Consider the following 14,599-nt stretch of genomic DNA (forward strand, 5'->3'; position numbering starts at 1 on the left):
ATATCACACATTCCAATTCTTACACGCATTTCTTTCATTTTATTAGTCATTTCGCCAACTTGCCACATTTTGACTTTTCAAGGTCAAATTGCACTTCTTACTTATCGTAAATGTATTGAAGTACATGCCCTTACTTCTTTCCTTTCATGCTTACTTGCAAAGACTTTACTACATCGTTTCAGTATTTCTTACCAAACTTACCCATCCCGTCAATACTTAAGTTATTGTCCGGGTCGTAGCCCTTCATCCATCCTGACTCCCAAGAGTCGATTTCTAACACATCTAATGCGTAACTCATACAAAACTTCTTTCATTACACTATCACCTTTTACTTTATACTAACTTACATGGGCCGTTCAACTCAATCATGGTCGAACCATCGGCATCTTCTTATATAGACTAATTTCATCCCTTTATATTTTAAATCCGTTTCACGAACTCAAACGTCACATTCATGCCTTTTATTGCTTTCATGTTTTGAATCCGTCTAGCGGTTCCAAACATACCATTCATACATTTTCTTCCTTTCGTGCTTTGAATCCTTTTCGCGGATTCAAACATTTCATTTACATCATCCATTCACATCTTTCATTCATTATATGTGCTGAATCCGTCTCGCAGATTCAAACATATCGTTTTCTGCATTTCATTCCTTGAATCCGTCTTGCGGATTCAAACATTCCATTCATGCCTTTCATTCCTTGATTCCTTCTTGCCGATTCAAACATTGCATTTTACACCTTTCATTCTTTGAATCCGTCTCGCGGATTCAAACATTCCATTCATGCCCTGTTGATCCGTACTTTCTTACGGATTCAACATTCTTCATTTTTATCACTCATACTTTTCATTCCTACATAGTACTCTCAATTTCCCGAGAGCCTTACTACCCACTTCACCCGCACGCCCACCTGCTACCCAATTCTAACGGACATACCTGCGATAATTACCACGGTCTCACGAACGTCATATGCTTCTTGCGTACTGGCCAGGTGCGCAATTCACATACTAATTCCGTGCCTTCAGGTAATCATCGCCTTATGTCCGCATTAGTGGGTCTCAGTTCGTGCTACATTTTTACAATTTTACCAAGACAATATCGTTGTCTTCCGTTTAGTACTTACCCTCCCAAGGAGACTTCTTCCTTTTTCTTTTAACAACGGTACCCATACATATCAACATTGTGTACCTGGGGTCCGTCTGTCTATTCGCATCCTTGATTGCCTTAGCATCCACCTTAGACTGCATTCACGGATCATCCTCTCCAAACTTTTAAGCTTACCTTGCACATAGCAAACCATTAGCTTCTTCATATGAATACATACATACACGTTTTCATACCATTTCTACCTTTAGATCTTGATCGAGTCATGGATTGTACAGGTTCCTTATCACAAGAGCACATAGGTTTGAGTTCAAGTACTTACTTTCTCGTACTTGATTCCCTCAAACCAGGGCTCTGATACCAACTTGTAACGCCCTAACACGCTTTAACTAAAAGACGCAGCGGAAAATACGTACCATAAAATTTCTTTCATTATAAACCTTATGTCTTACTTGAAAGTTCACTTTTAAAATAACTCCTCTATATTAAACACATCAGACTAACTCAATTATAGAATAAAACATAACTTATATATATAACAAATTACATTCTTATACACCCCGTACAATCCTTCATGTGACTCGATCCTCGATCTCTATTCCTTGATGATCCTCATGACTTGTGTTACCTGCGCTCACCACATAAATTCATAACGTTAGTACGCATTATAAACATACACGATTTATTCTTGTTTACTTATTGATCCATTAACTCTTTACATCCCAGCTTTCCATCTGATCATACATTCCGTGGTGAGACTTCTTTGTTATTCCTGCGTTACACTTCCTTCACCATGCACGCTAATATTAACGTTAGTACTCAATTTCATTGGATACTTGCGTACCTACCTTCATACATATTTATATGTTCACACATGACCATCTACGTACATACGTACATACCCACACATATACTCATGTACATCATTACATACATATCTACTTACAAACATACCTACTCACATACATACATACATACTTGCATCCACGTATATACATTCGTACCTATACGCGTATGTACCTTCGTACCTAAATACATAATGCTTACGCCCATACATAGCTACTTGCGTTCATACATATACCGATACCTACATATATACCGATCTTGCATACATAATTACATACTTACATGCATTCATAAACGAATCATAATTACACACGTGCATACCTTCGCTCACACGTACATATACTTACATAATTACATAAATACATTCATACATACATACTAACTCGAACATATCACTTACCTAATTCTCCCCGAATTACTGTCGTATCACACATAACCAATTACATACATACGTTCATACTCTTATATAAACACGTCTACGTCACTTCATGCGTATCTACATACGCCGTAGTCCACGGGTAACAAACCGAAGCCTACGATACATAAATCAACTTAAATAACAAGATTTCAGCTTTTGAGACTTCGGGAGGCCGTCGGCGACGGGCCTTGCCTTTACCCGTAGCCAGAAATACCCGTAAACAGCTAAATAAGGCATCTGGCAAAACTGATATTTTGTCGTTCGTACGCGCTAAAACGCGCATAACTTTTGAACCGTTTATCCGTTTAACCTCTCGTTCTTCCTACATGCTTGTAAATTCACATTTTATTATATTAACTTAAAATCCTACCTCCGGATTAAGGAAATTCTTAACTTAGAATCCCACATTTAGGTACCATATTACTACATATGCTTTAGGATCCCACATTTAGGTACCATATTACTACATATTCTTTAGGATCCCACATTTAGGTACCATATTACTACATATTCTTTAGGATCCCACATTTAGGTACCCTATTACTACATATGCTTTAGGATCCCACATTTAGGTACCATATTACTACATATTCTTTAGGATCCCACATTTAGGTACCCTATTACTACATATGCTTTAGGATCCCACATTTAGGTACCCTATTACTACATATTTGATCTCAACATCATGTTTAATTAATTAAAACATTATATTACTTAAACGATCTAAGAAGTGATTACGGAAATCACTTACCTTGTGCATCCGTGTTCATACCCGCTTCCTTGCCTCATCTTGACCCGTTTAATCCCATCAGATTACCTTCGACTTAGATAACTTCCCTCATCTAAACTAGATCAATACATATCTTAAAACTTTCATTATTTCATATTCTTACATAATTTCCCATACTCATGAACATGAAATCTATATGCATACTAAGAAGTGAGTCGGAAGTCACTTACCTTGAGCGTCCAAGTTCAAGCATAGGTTCCATGCTTTCTTTTGACCCATTAGCCTCCGTGCTTGCGCCCGTAGACATGCTATCTATCCTTACATGACCATACATTGATACCCTTGTTAGTAAACAAGGCCACACAAAGCATCAATCACAATAAATCTATGCTCAACAATTGACTTTCATTAATGGATTTCTTGCAACTCATAGCATAGATTAACAATGAGATCCTTTCTACTCGCATAATGTAAACACGCCATTACATATCTTGCTATAAATATTTCGTGCATCACTTTGACTTCCTAAACCGTACATTTATGATAAGAGATCTACCTCACAACATTCCTACCATTGTTGACTTTCCAGAAAGTCAACTATCAAGCATTTCAACTTCCAACTTGGACACACATTCATTCACAAATTAACATGTTGGAATATAGTCATTATGCCATCTACGCTTCATACTCATTTTGTAGGACATATTTGGCCGCATAATCAAATAATTACATATACACATATACATACGATTCCGTTCATAACACATCTTTATAGTTAACGCCAATATCAATTAAGTTTACTCTTTTCTAGGATTCTCATTCGTTCCATAACCATTCTTAAGTTGAAACTAATACGATCAAACATTCCATATATATTCATCACATCATTCAAGCGTATGGTACGAATTTCACATATTATTGTCATTTAGGCATTTCATCAAACACCTTGTGTGCGTACTACCATCTAAGCTTAATGTACAACTAATTCATGCATATCCTTCTAACCTCATACATAATTCACCAAAATTCCTCCTTCTAATCATCATGAATCATTTCTACATAATCATTAAACATACTAGAATCACATTTCTTTCAATTCCTCTAACAAGAATCTACCATGCATGCCAAAATACATCAATATTAAGCAAGAATTGGACATGGGTGATCATTCAAGTTGTTATCATCACCATAACCAAATGGGTTTCACATATAAACATCAATTTAACCCAAACCATGCATAATCCATGTTCTACATGATGATTCTAACTCATAAACAAGTTCAATTTCATACTACTTCAAAGATTAATCAAAACCCTTATCATTAACTAGCATCAAATCACATAATTCGACTTACCCCATGATGGGAAACCCTTAGATGACTAAGGAATTGATCACATGCATTCGATTGACCTTCAATTTCCTTCTTAATTTGATGATTTGAGAGGTGTTAGGGTTTTGAGGGGAAGGTTTCCCCTGGTCTCTCCTCACGATCGCACACACACCCACTTCCATTCCCTGGGCATTTTTTTTGTTATGTGTTTTAATAACACATTTTTCATTTTCAACCCCTCATTTATTCATAACATGTCATCTTCCCCCATTTCTTCATACTAATCTAGCAAACCTTCATGCATACCTAAGAATTTTAGATTTACTAAAATTTATAAGACTTTACTAATGGTAAAAATCTATGTTTACCATTTCCTTCCGTCAAATACTGCGATTAAAACATTATATTATGTCATACGAAATTTGGGGTGTTACACCTTTCCTATAAATACCCAACCCATTTGCCCATCTTTCCCACATTTGATCTGAGTTTTTCTCTAAGTGGTTGTGTTTGTGCACTTCCTACCTGAGATTACTTGGAATCAAACCTTGTGGGGACCTTCTGTGCCGTTTGATTCCGTGATCTTCTAGCTTTGCTTGGTGGTTATCCTAGGACTTCTAAGCAATCTCAAGTGAGTACATAGTCCCCTCTTTTACTGTTTTCCAAACGTTTTGGGGTGGAACACATGTGCCTACTTGTTACTTTCATGATTTCATGCTTTTATATCATATACTTGCTATGTTCACTAGTACACTATTAGTACATGATTTTATTACGTTTTTGCTACGTATACCCATTGTGTGCATATCTAGTACATCGTTTTACATGACATTTTATGCTATGTATGTTTATCATACTTAGTACATTTTACATCACATGCTATGTATGCCCATTGTGTGCATATTTAGTACATCATTTTACAAGACATTTTATACTTTGTATCATGCTATGTATGTCCACCCGTCGCATACTTAGTACATTGTTTGTGCATTCTTACCTATGGTTTGGTTGTTACATATTTCACTTGCCATACATGACATTTTGTTTACACATTACTTGATTGACATTTGACAACGGTTTAGACGTGGGCAATTTACATTGATGGTTTATGTGGGTAAGTGATTTGAGTAACGAGACGTGTGTAATGTGATACAAGCATGGTGGATACGCCGCTGGTGCTTCCTATATATAAGTGCTTGTATTATATTACATGGCGTAGCGTTATTTAAATCATTCATTTGGATTTATACATTGTTACACAAATAACATATTTTTCACAAGACATTGTTTTACAAAACAGTTTGTTTTATACAAACTCATTTTTCACTTGGTTATTCATTTAACCTTACATCATTCTTTTAACTATACATATCTATCATCGATTTTCAAACATTTTATAAAAGCAAACACTTAAACTGGATTCATGACAAGTTTTTGGTTAAACATTTTCTTAAACCTAAGTCATGAATCCTGTTTTTCATAAGACCTATGTACTCGCCGGCATTTTTATGCTGATGTATTTTCACATGTGTTTCAGGTACAACAGTTGATGATGTCTGATGATGATATTGATGCATGCTCACATAGGATTGGACGAGGCCTTAGTGACATTAAAAGATGCAAGACTAGTTAATTTTTGTTATGTTTCTTTATTGTTAAGACATTGTAACTCATTTAATTCAATAAAACGAAATTTGTTTAATCCATGGTTGTGAAACAATGATTCTGTTACAACACTCCCCGACGTTTCCGCCACGTTTTGTTGTTTTACGTGGTCGGGGTGTGACACCGATCACTAAAATAAAAATATTTTAGTGTGTACAAAAATTTTCGATGTCCAGATGTGGTCAGAACGTAAGATATGCGCGAAAATGCAAACTTACGCCGTTTTTGACACTTTTAGTCCATGTAAGATCATATAAGCATGTTTTCGCACACCGAACCTATCAAAGCTTATTTCTAAGCCATGTTTTGGTTATATATGGTATGTTTAACTTATGATCAAGTTCCGGACTGTACGTTGCCTTATGAAACGGCAGACTTTTGCAAGTTGACGCGAATAGTCCCTAAGAGCGAATAAACTTGTTTTTGCCATATCAAAGCCTTCAAAACTTATTTCTAAGTTATGTAAAGGTTATTTAAGGTATGTTAAGCTTATGTTGATGTCCCAGGGGGTTTGTCGCGTTATACTGATCGTGTTTACGCATCAGTTTGCGTATAACTCTCCAGAAAGCGATATAGAGTTCAAAATCAATCAAAAATCAACATGTGCATAAAACCAAACATAAATGACAAACATTGGGATCAAAACATATTGTTTTATTAATATTGTATTGTTTAGATTCTGTACAATGGTATCACAAGCACAGATGTCACACTTTTGACGGTTTCTAGCTGTCTAAAGGTTATCACGAATCTTCTTGACCTTATCTGTAGTCTCTAGAATGAGTTCAGGTCCTGTAAGCTGAGCTTCACCTATCTCATTCCAGCAGACCGGAGGACGACATTTTCGACCGTATAAAGCTTCAAAAGGAGCCATGTTGATGCTAGAGTGATAACTATTGTTGTAGGAGAATTCGATCAATGGTAGATGCGAATCCCAACTACCACCAAAATCGATCACACAAGCTCTAAGCATATCCTCCAATGTCTGGATTTTTCTCTCAGATTGACCATCTGTCTACGGATGGTACGCTGAGCTCAAATGCAGTTGGGTACCCATGGCAGATTGCATGGTTCTCCAAAAGCGAGACGAGAATCGAGCATCTCTGTCAGATATGATGTTCAAAGGGACGCCATGTCGAGATACAATCTCATCAACATATATCTTGGCAAGCTTGTCAGCAGATAGATCCTCACGGATCGGCAAGAAATGTGCTGACTTTGTAAGACGATCAACAACAACCCAAATGGCGTCATGACCTCTTTTAGTGCGCGGTAACTTGGTAATAAGATCCATAGAAATGTTTTCCCATTTCCAAACCGGAATCTCTGGTTGCTCCAATAATCCAGAGGGATGTTGATGTTCTGCCTTAACCTTAAGACAAGTAAGGCATTTGGAAACATATAAGGCAATGTCTTTCTTCATACCCGGCCACCAGTACTGGGTTCGAAGATCCTTATACATTTTGTCTGCACCCGGATGAATAGAATAACGAGACTTGTGAGCTTCATCCATTAGCAAGGTGCGAAGATTGTCTATACTTGGGACCCACAAACGGCCCATGTAATAGAATATCCCAAAATCTCTCAGTTCAAGCTCAGTATTAATATGACACGGTAACTCTTTACCCATCAAGTCTTGTGTAACACAAGTATGTTGAGCCTGAATTATGCGGGATTGAATGTCAGATCGAACCTGAAACAGTGAAGCTTGACATGTTCCTTACGACTTAATGCGTCAGCCACGACATTCGCCTTACCAAGATCGTAGCGAATTTCGCAATCGTAGTCGTTTAGGAGTTCAATCCAACGTCGTTGCCTCATGTTAAGTTCTTTCTGATTGAAGATATGTTGGAGACTCTTGTGGTTAGTAAACACTACACACTTTGTACCGTAAAGGTAGTGTCTCCAGATTTTGAGAGCAAAGACTACTGCACACCTCACTCAAGATCATGAGTGGTGTAGTTCTTCTCGTGTACCTTCAGCTGTCTTGATGCATAGGCTATAACTTTGTTTCTTTGCATAAGAACGCAGCCAAGGCCTAAGTTTGATGCATCACAGTACACGACAAAGTCGTCGTTACCCTCGGCCAAAGATAGAATAGGTGCATTACAAAGTTTCTGTTTCAAGGTCTGGAAAGCTTCTTCCTATTTAGGTCCCCACTCAAAAGGTTTACTCTTCTGAGTTAAAGCAGTGAGAGGAACTGCAATCTTGGAGAAGTTTTCAATGAAACGGCGGTAGTAACCCGCTAGACCAAGAAATGAACGAACCTCGGTAGGAGTAGTAGGTGTATCCCAATCCTTAATCGCACTGATTTTGGCGGGATCTACATGAATACCTTGTCCGTTGACGATGTGCCCCAAAAATTGAACTTCCTTAAGCCAGAATTCGCACTTGGAGAATTTGGCGAAAAGTTGTTCTTTCTTTAGGAGCTCCATTGTAAGACGAAGATGCTGCTCGTGATCAGCTCGAGTCTTAGAATAGATCAAAATATCATCAATAAAGACGATGATGAACTTGTCCAAATAAGGCTTACAAACCCTATTCATCAAGTCATGAAAACAGCAGGAGCATTTGTTAAACCGAAAGGCATAACAGTAAACTCATAATGACCATAACGCGTACGAAAAGCTGTCTTGGGAATATCTTCTTCGAGAACTCGAAGTTGATGATACCCAGAACGAAGATCAATCTTTGAAAAGCAAGTAGCACCCTGTAGCTGATCAAAGAGATCATCAATGCGAGGTAGGGGATATCGATTCTTGATGGTAAGCTTGTTGAGCTCACGGTAATCGATACACATCCTGAATGATCCATCTTTCTTTTTCACGAATAGGACAGGAGCACCCCAAGGTGAAAAGCTTGGACGGATGAATCCTTTGTCAGAAAGCTCCTGAAGCTGCTTAGACAACTCTTGCATCTCAGACGGTGCAAGACGATAAGGTGACTTAGCAATGGGATTTGCGCCAGGCACAAGATCAATGTGAAACTCAACTTGGCGCATAGGGGGTAAACCAGGTAATTCTTCAGGAAATACCTCTGGATAATCCCGAACAACAGGGATATCTTGGATTGTCATACCCTTGCCTTTATCCTCTATGACATGTGCCAAGAAAGCAACATATTTTTTTCGCAGGTATTTGCGGGCTTGGGTACAAGACATAAGTTTAAGGCTACTAGCAGGTTTCTCCCCACGGACTTCTAAGATCTCACCAGTTGAAAGCGGTATACGAACCAACTTCTCAAAACATACCACCTCAGCATGGTACTTGGATAACCAATCCATTCCTACTATAACATCGAAGCTCCCGAGTTGCCTCGGTGTGAGGTCGATAGGGAAAAGATGGTTATTGAGATTCAACTGGCAATTTCGAAGAACAGAGTCGAGTACAACAGGTTCACCACTAGCTACTTCTACTGTCAAGGGCTTTCCTAGTCTTGTTCTAGTCATCGAAAGCAAAGGCTCAAATGCTAAGGACACAAAACTCTTATCGGAACCCGAATCAAATAGAACAGAAGCAGGATGGTTGTTAACAAGGAACGTACCGTTCACCACTTCATTATCCGCGCGAGCCTCATTTGCATTAAGATTGAAAGCTCTACCACGAGCCGGTGCCTGATTTGCATTTGCCAACCTCGGGTAGTTATTTCTGTAGTGGGTCAGATCCCCACAATTGAAACATGAACCAGGTGGAAAGTGAGGTCGTGCAGGATTCTGGGCTGGGTTTTGTACAGCTTGGTTTTGAGCTGCCTGATTCTGATTAGGAGCAAAACGGCATGCGTTCGCAAGATGACCAGACTTGCCACAATTAGTGCAGATGCGGCATTGCAACTGTGGCTGGTGATGGTTGTTACATCTGTTGCACAGAGGTGCATTCCCAGCATACTGCCTCTTGGCAGCAGGTTGTGCAGCCTGATTCTGTGCAGCCTGATTAGTCTAAGCAGTGACAGCGAAATTCTTGGAAGCCTTACGCTTCCTCGATTTCTTGGAAGACTCAACAGCCTTCTTGCCCTTTTTCTCACTGGTGCTATCAGACTTTTTCTGCTTCTTGTCACCCTTTCTGTGGAGTTTACCCTTTTAGATTTGCGATTTAGTAAGGGTTGCAGCTAGCTCTATGGCCTGACGGACGGTAGTAGGGTGGCTGCCAGTGACAATATCCTGAACAAGATCTGGCAAACCGTCTATGTACCTCTCGATTGCCTTATCCAAAGGCGTGACCATTGTAGGACAGAGCAAGCTTAACTCCTCATATCTGTCTGTATAAGCCCGGTGTTCACTACTGTCTTGCTTTAGATCATGGAACTCATCTTTGAGTGCCCTCTGCTCGTGACGAGGACAAAATTCTCTCATCATGAGAGCTCTAAGTTCCTCCCATGTCTGACCCAAAGCAACATCAGCACCTCGGTCTCTCATTACCCCATTCCACCAGGTAAGAGCCCTCTTTTGAAATACACTCGAGGCAAACTCGACCTTACAATTGTTCGGACACTGAACATGGCGAAATGTGCTCTCAAGACTCTCAAACCACTGGAGAAGCTCTGTTGCTCCTTCAGTACCACTAAACTTGAGTGGTTTAGTCGAGTTAAAGTGTTTAAAGTTGCACGGAGCAGATGCATTAACATTGTTATTAGTGGCTTGGTTTATTTGAGTTATGAGACCAGGTAGCATAGCAGCCATCTGCTATGCTATAATAGCTGCCAGTTCGGCATCAGGTTGAGGAACGTTACGTCGAGGAGGCATTCTAAAAGAGGAAACATGAGAGAAAACGAGTAAGATGATGTGATGAAAATGAAATAACAATAAAATCAACAAAAAGCAAGGATGGTGGTCGTTTGTTTGTTACCACAAAGCAAACAAACAACACACAGTGACAAATCAAAGTAAATGAGTCATGATAATGTATCACCGAAGACATGCTCACCTATAAGTGAACACTCACCCCAAGAGTTCCCAGGTAAGAGTGACCGGTCCGATACTGCGGATTTGTACGAACACTCTAGCCTTAGACATAAAACTCAGGGTATAGGATTTCACTCTTCCAGTTTGCACGTGTTCACATTATTTAGACCCAAAACTTTGACGAGATTTGGAAAAATAGGAGAGATCAAAACCTTGTAATCAATCATCCAACGATAGATAATTAATTTTTGAAGCGGATTTGTTATTGTGTTCTCGTTGTGGTTATCACCTAAGGATGGTGACATGTATTGTTTTAAAATCTAAACGCAAGTACACTTGCGTTGGGGTCCTAGAAAGTTATAGTCTAGGTCAAAGCATTGCTAATAACCTAATTCCCTATAACCATTGGCTCTGATACCAACTCTTCTGTCACACCCCGGCCGCGATAAAACAACAAAACCGCGGCGGAAACGCCGGGGAGTGAGTTGCGACAGAATTATTGTTTCAACAACCATGGTAATTAAAGTTATGTATTATTAAGATTAAAATTTACATTGTCTTTGAGTTCAAACTAAAACTACATAATAATTGTCTTTTAAGTCACTAAGGCCCGAGTCCGCCTAAGTGAAGCACAATCAACATCATGCATTAGCACCTGAAAACACATGTAAAAATAGGTACGCCAGCATAAAAATGCCTGTGAGATACATAGGTTTTGTTTTTGCAGGATTCATGACTTGTGGTTTGAAAAGTGTTTAACAAAATGTAGTCATGAACCTTGTAAAATGTTATATGAAATCATATAAAAATCGATATGAAAATCAATGACGATTAAAGGACAATGCATGGTTAAATGAATAACCAAGTAGAAGTAAATTTGTATAAAAATGTATACTTTGTAAAACAATGTCATGTTCTTGTAAAAATGTTTCATGTCTTGCCCAAGTGGTTTAGATAACGCAACAATGTATAATACAATAAAAGCACTTATATATAGGAAGTACCATCGGCGTATCCACCATGCTTTTATCATATAACACATAGCCCCATCACATAAATCACTTATCAACAACCAACCAAAAATGTCATGTTTAATTTCATAAATGTTCGTATATAAACCATGTTAAATGTCATGTGTAACATGTATCATGTGTAACCAACAATCATAAATGGTCCAATTGTATCGTGATGTGAACAGAACGTAAGATCAAATAAGCATGTTTTCGCACACCAAAAATATTTTAGTGGGTACAAAAATTTTGGATGTCCAGATGTGAACAGAACGTAAGATATGCGCGAAAATGCAAACTTACGTCGTTTTTGACACTTTTAGTCCCTGTAAGATTAAATAAGCATGTTTTCGCACACCAAACCCCTCAAAGCTTATTTCTAAGCTATGTTTAGGTTATTTATGGTATGTTTAGCTTATGATCAAGTTCCGGACTATTCGACATCATACGAATCGGTATAATTTCGCAGTTTGACACAAATAGTCCCTGCGATCGAACAAACTTGTTTTCGACACACCAAACCATCCAAAACTTATTTCTAAGTTATGTGAAGGTTATTTAAGGTATGTTAAGCCTATTTCACTATCCCGGAGTGTTTGTCGCGTTTAACTGATTGCGTTTACGCACCAGTTTGCGTATAACCTTCCAGAAAGTGATTTAAAGCTTGAAATCGAATCGGATCGAATTGTTAAACCACTAAACACATAAAACACATAAAATAACACCAAAGCACATTGTATTAATGATAAATAACATTGTTTTGCATTGTTCATCGATTAAAGAGCACAGTTGTCACATCGGAAACGGGAGTTGTCAATTCCTATGGTACCATTACATAACTCCGAGCGGCGTGATCAATGTTAATGAATGTATTATTGTCCCGATTAAACACACCAAATGTCATAACCAGTGTAAGCATGCTATGAAAACCATGTACTAGGAATGCTAAGTAAACATGCCTAGTAGAAATGTTCATGTAAAACAATGTGCTAGCATGCCTATTAAACATACATAGCAGAAATGTCATGTAAAAACAATGTGTACATATGCTAAATAAACATATGCAGCAAATGTGTAAATAAATCAATGTCCTAGCATGCTTGACATACATAGCAAAACACAATTGAAAGCATGTCCTATAAGTGTACTAGGTGAAACTAGCATGTTTATGTCATAAAAGCATGAAATGCACGAAAGTAACACGTATGTACATGTGTATCACCCCAAAATACTTGAAAACGGTAAAAGAGGGGAACTATGTACTCACTTGGGATTGCTAATTAGTCTTAAGAATAAGACCAATTTAAGCTCCAAGTATCACAGAATCAGACGGCACCTAGTATAGGTAACTATGTTAATAAACGGATTCTAAATCGGGAGATAGGATAGAATGAGGTTCTATAAATCAAATGAGTATTGGAACTCATATGGTATGATTTAATAGGCCCTACATTCTGATTGGAAAGTCTAACTAAGTGCTTTTGACCCATTTCGACCCATTATGGTAGTATAAGCTACTATAAGGCGTCGTTAGCGTAAAACTATGTTCGGATGGTTAACTATGTGCTATGCCAAGTCTCACATGCCCAATTATCCCTAAACATGTTACTAAATCAGATTATATGTCAAAAATATGTTCACATAGGCAAAATACGGATTTTAGCTTCAAAAGGGCATTTTGGTCATTTTCTATGGGCATACAAGCTAACAAGCATACGACTAACCAATCCTATGTGATCATAAGGTATAACCTCAGTGGTTATTCCCCATGCAACTATGATTACTAACTAAGCTTGGTCGGATCCTAAAGATTGACCAAACGGGTCGGGTTCGAAAGTGAAAACGGTTGTTTAGACCGCTTAACTTACGACCCTAAACAAGCACTAACTAATAGTGACGAGTTAAACATGTCAAAACATGTTTAACTACTGATTTGGTATCAAAACAAAGTGTTTTGATACCTAAAAGTAGTTCCGTTTCAAAATGCGTGCTAAAACGCATTTTGACTGAAACTTTGACTCGTCACTACACCTAGTTAACGTGGTAATCAACGGGTATAATCACTAAGGATTATAACCAACGTGATTACATTCACGTTGCAAAGTTCAACCGAACTTTGCGTTGACCATAGACTGGTCAAACTGAAAGTCAAACATTGTTTGACTTTTTAAACAATTAAGCAATAAAAAGAATGAAAGAATACTCACTATGGGTCCTTGCTATCTTTTCAACAAGAAAACAACTCCCAAATTATATTAGGAAGTTCCAAAGCAGGTGTAGAGAAGAAATGAGCAAGGAATGAGTGAAATGGCTTAGCTATTTATAGTTGTAGCAAAGTTACAAGATCACTCCAAGTGTTTGTGTATTCCCCAAGCATAAAATCATGGCCATACACTTGTTGAATGCAGGTTCAAAGCCTTGGAGAAGGTATAACTTGCTCATTACACCAAGAAAATGCATAAACAGCCCCTGAATTAGCAACAGATTGATGCAAACACATTTCTGGTCGCTGGGCACCTCACACAGCCCGCGTAAGGATAGGCATACGCCTTACGCGCCCCGCCTGGGCTCCCCAGTTCAGCATAAGTTTGAAAAATT

At 38.3% G+C, this 14,599-nt stretch overlaps 1 long non-coding RNA gene across 1 annotated transcript; it reads right to left on the reverse strand.

Annotated features, from left to right (window-relative positions):
* Positions 1 to 1,645: 1,645 nt before the first annotated feature.
* On the reverse strand, positions 1,646 to 4,617 carry LOC110897132. The gene is made up of 3 exons (XR_002568472.2): positions 4,454 to 4,617; positions 3,330 to 3,411; positions 1,646 to 1,733 (listed from the first exon to the last, which is right to left on the reverse strand). It is a non-coding gene; the product is annotated as an uncharacterized LOC110897132 (long non-coding RNA).
* Positions 4,618 to 14,599: the final 9,982 nt, after the last annotated feature.

The sequence above is a fragment of the Helianthus annuus genome, chromosome 12 (assembly GCF_002127325.2).
Source record: "Helianthus annuus cultivar XRQ/B chromosome 12, HanXRQr2.0-SUNRISE, whole genome shotgun sequence".
Taxonomy (NCBI): domain Eukaryota; kingdom Viridiplantae; phylum Streptophyta; class Magnoliopsida; order Asterales; family Asteraceae; genus Helianthus; species Helianthus annuus.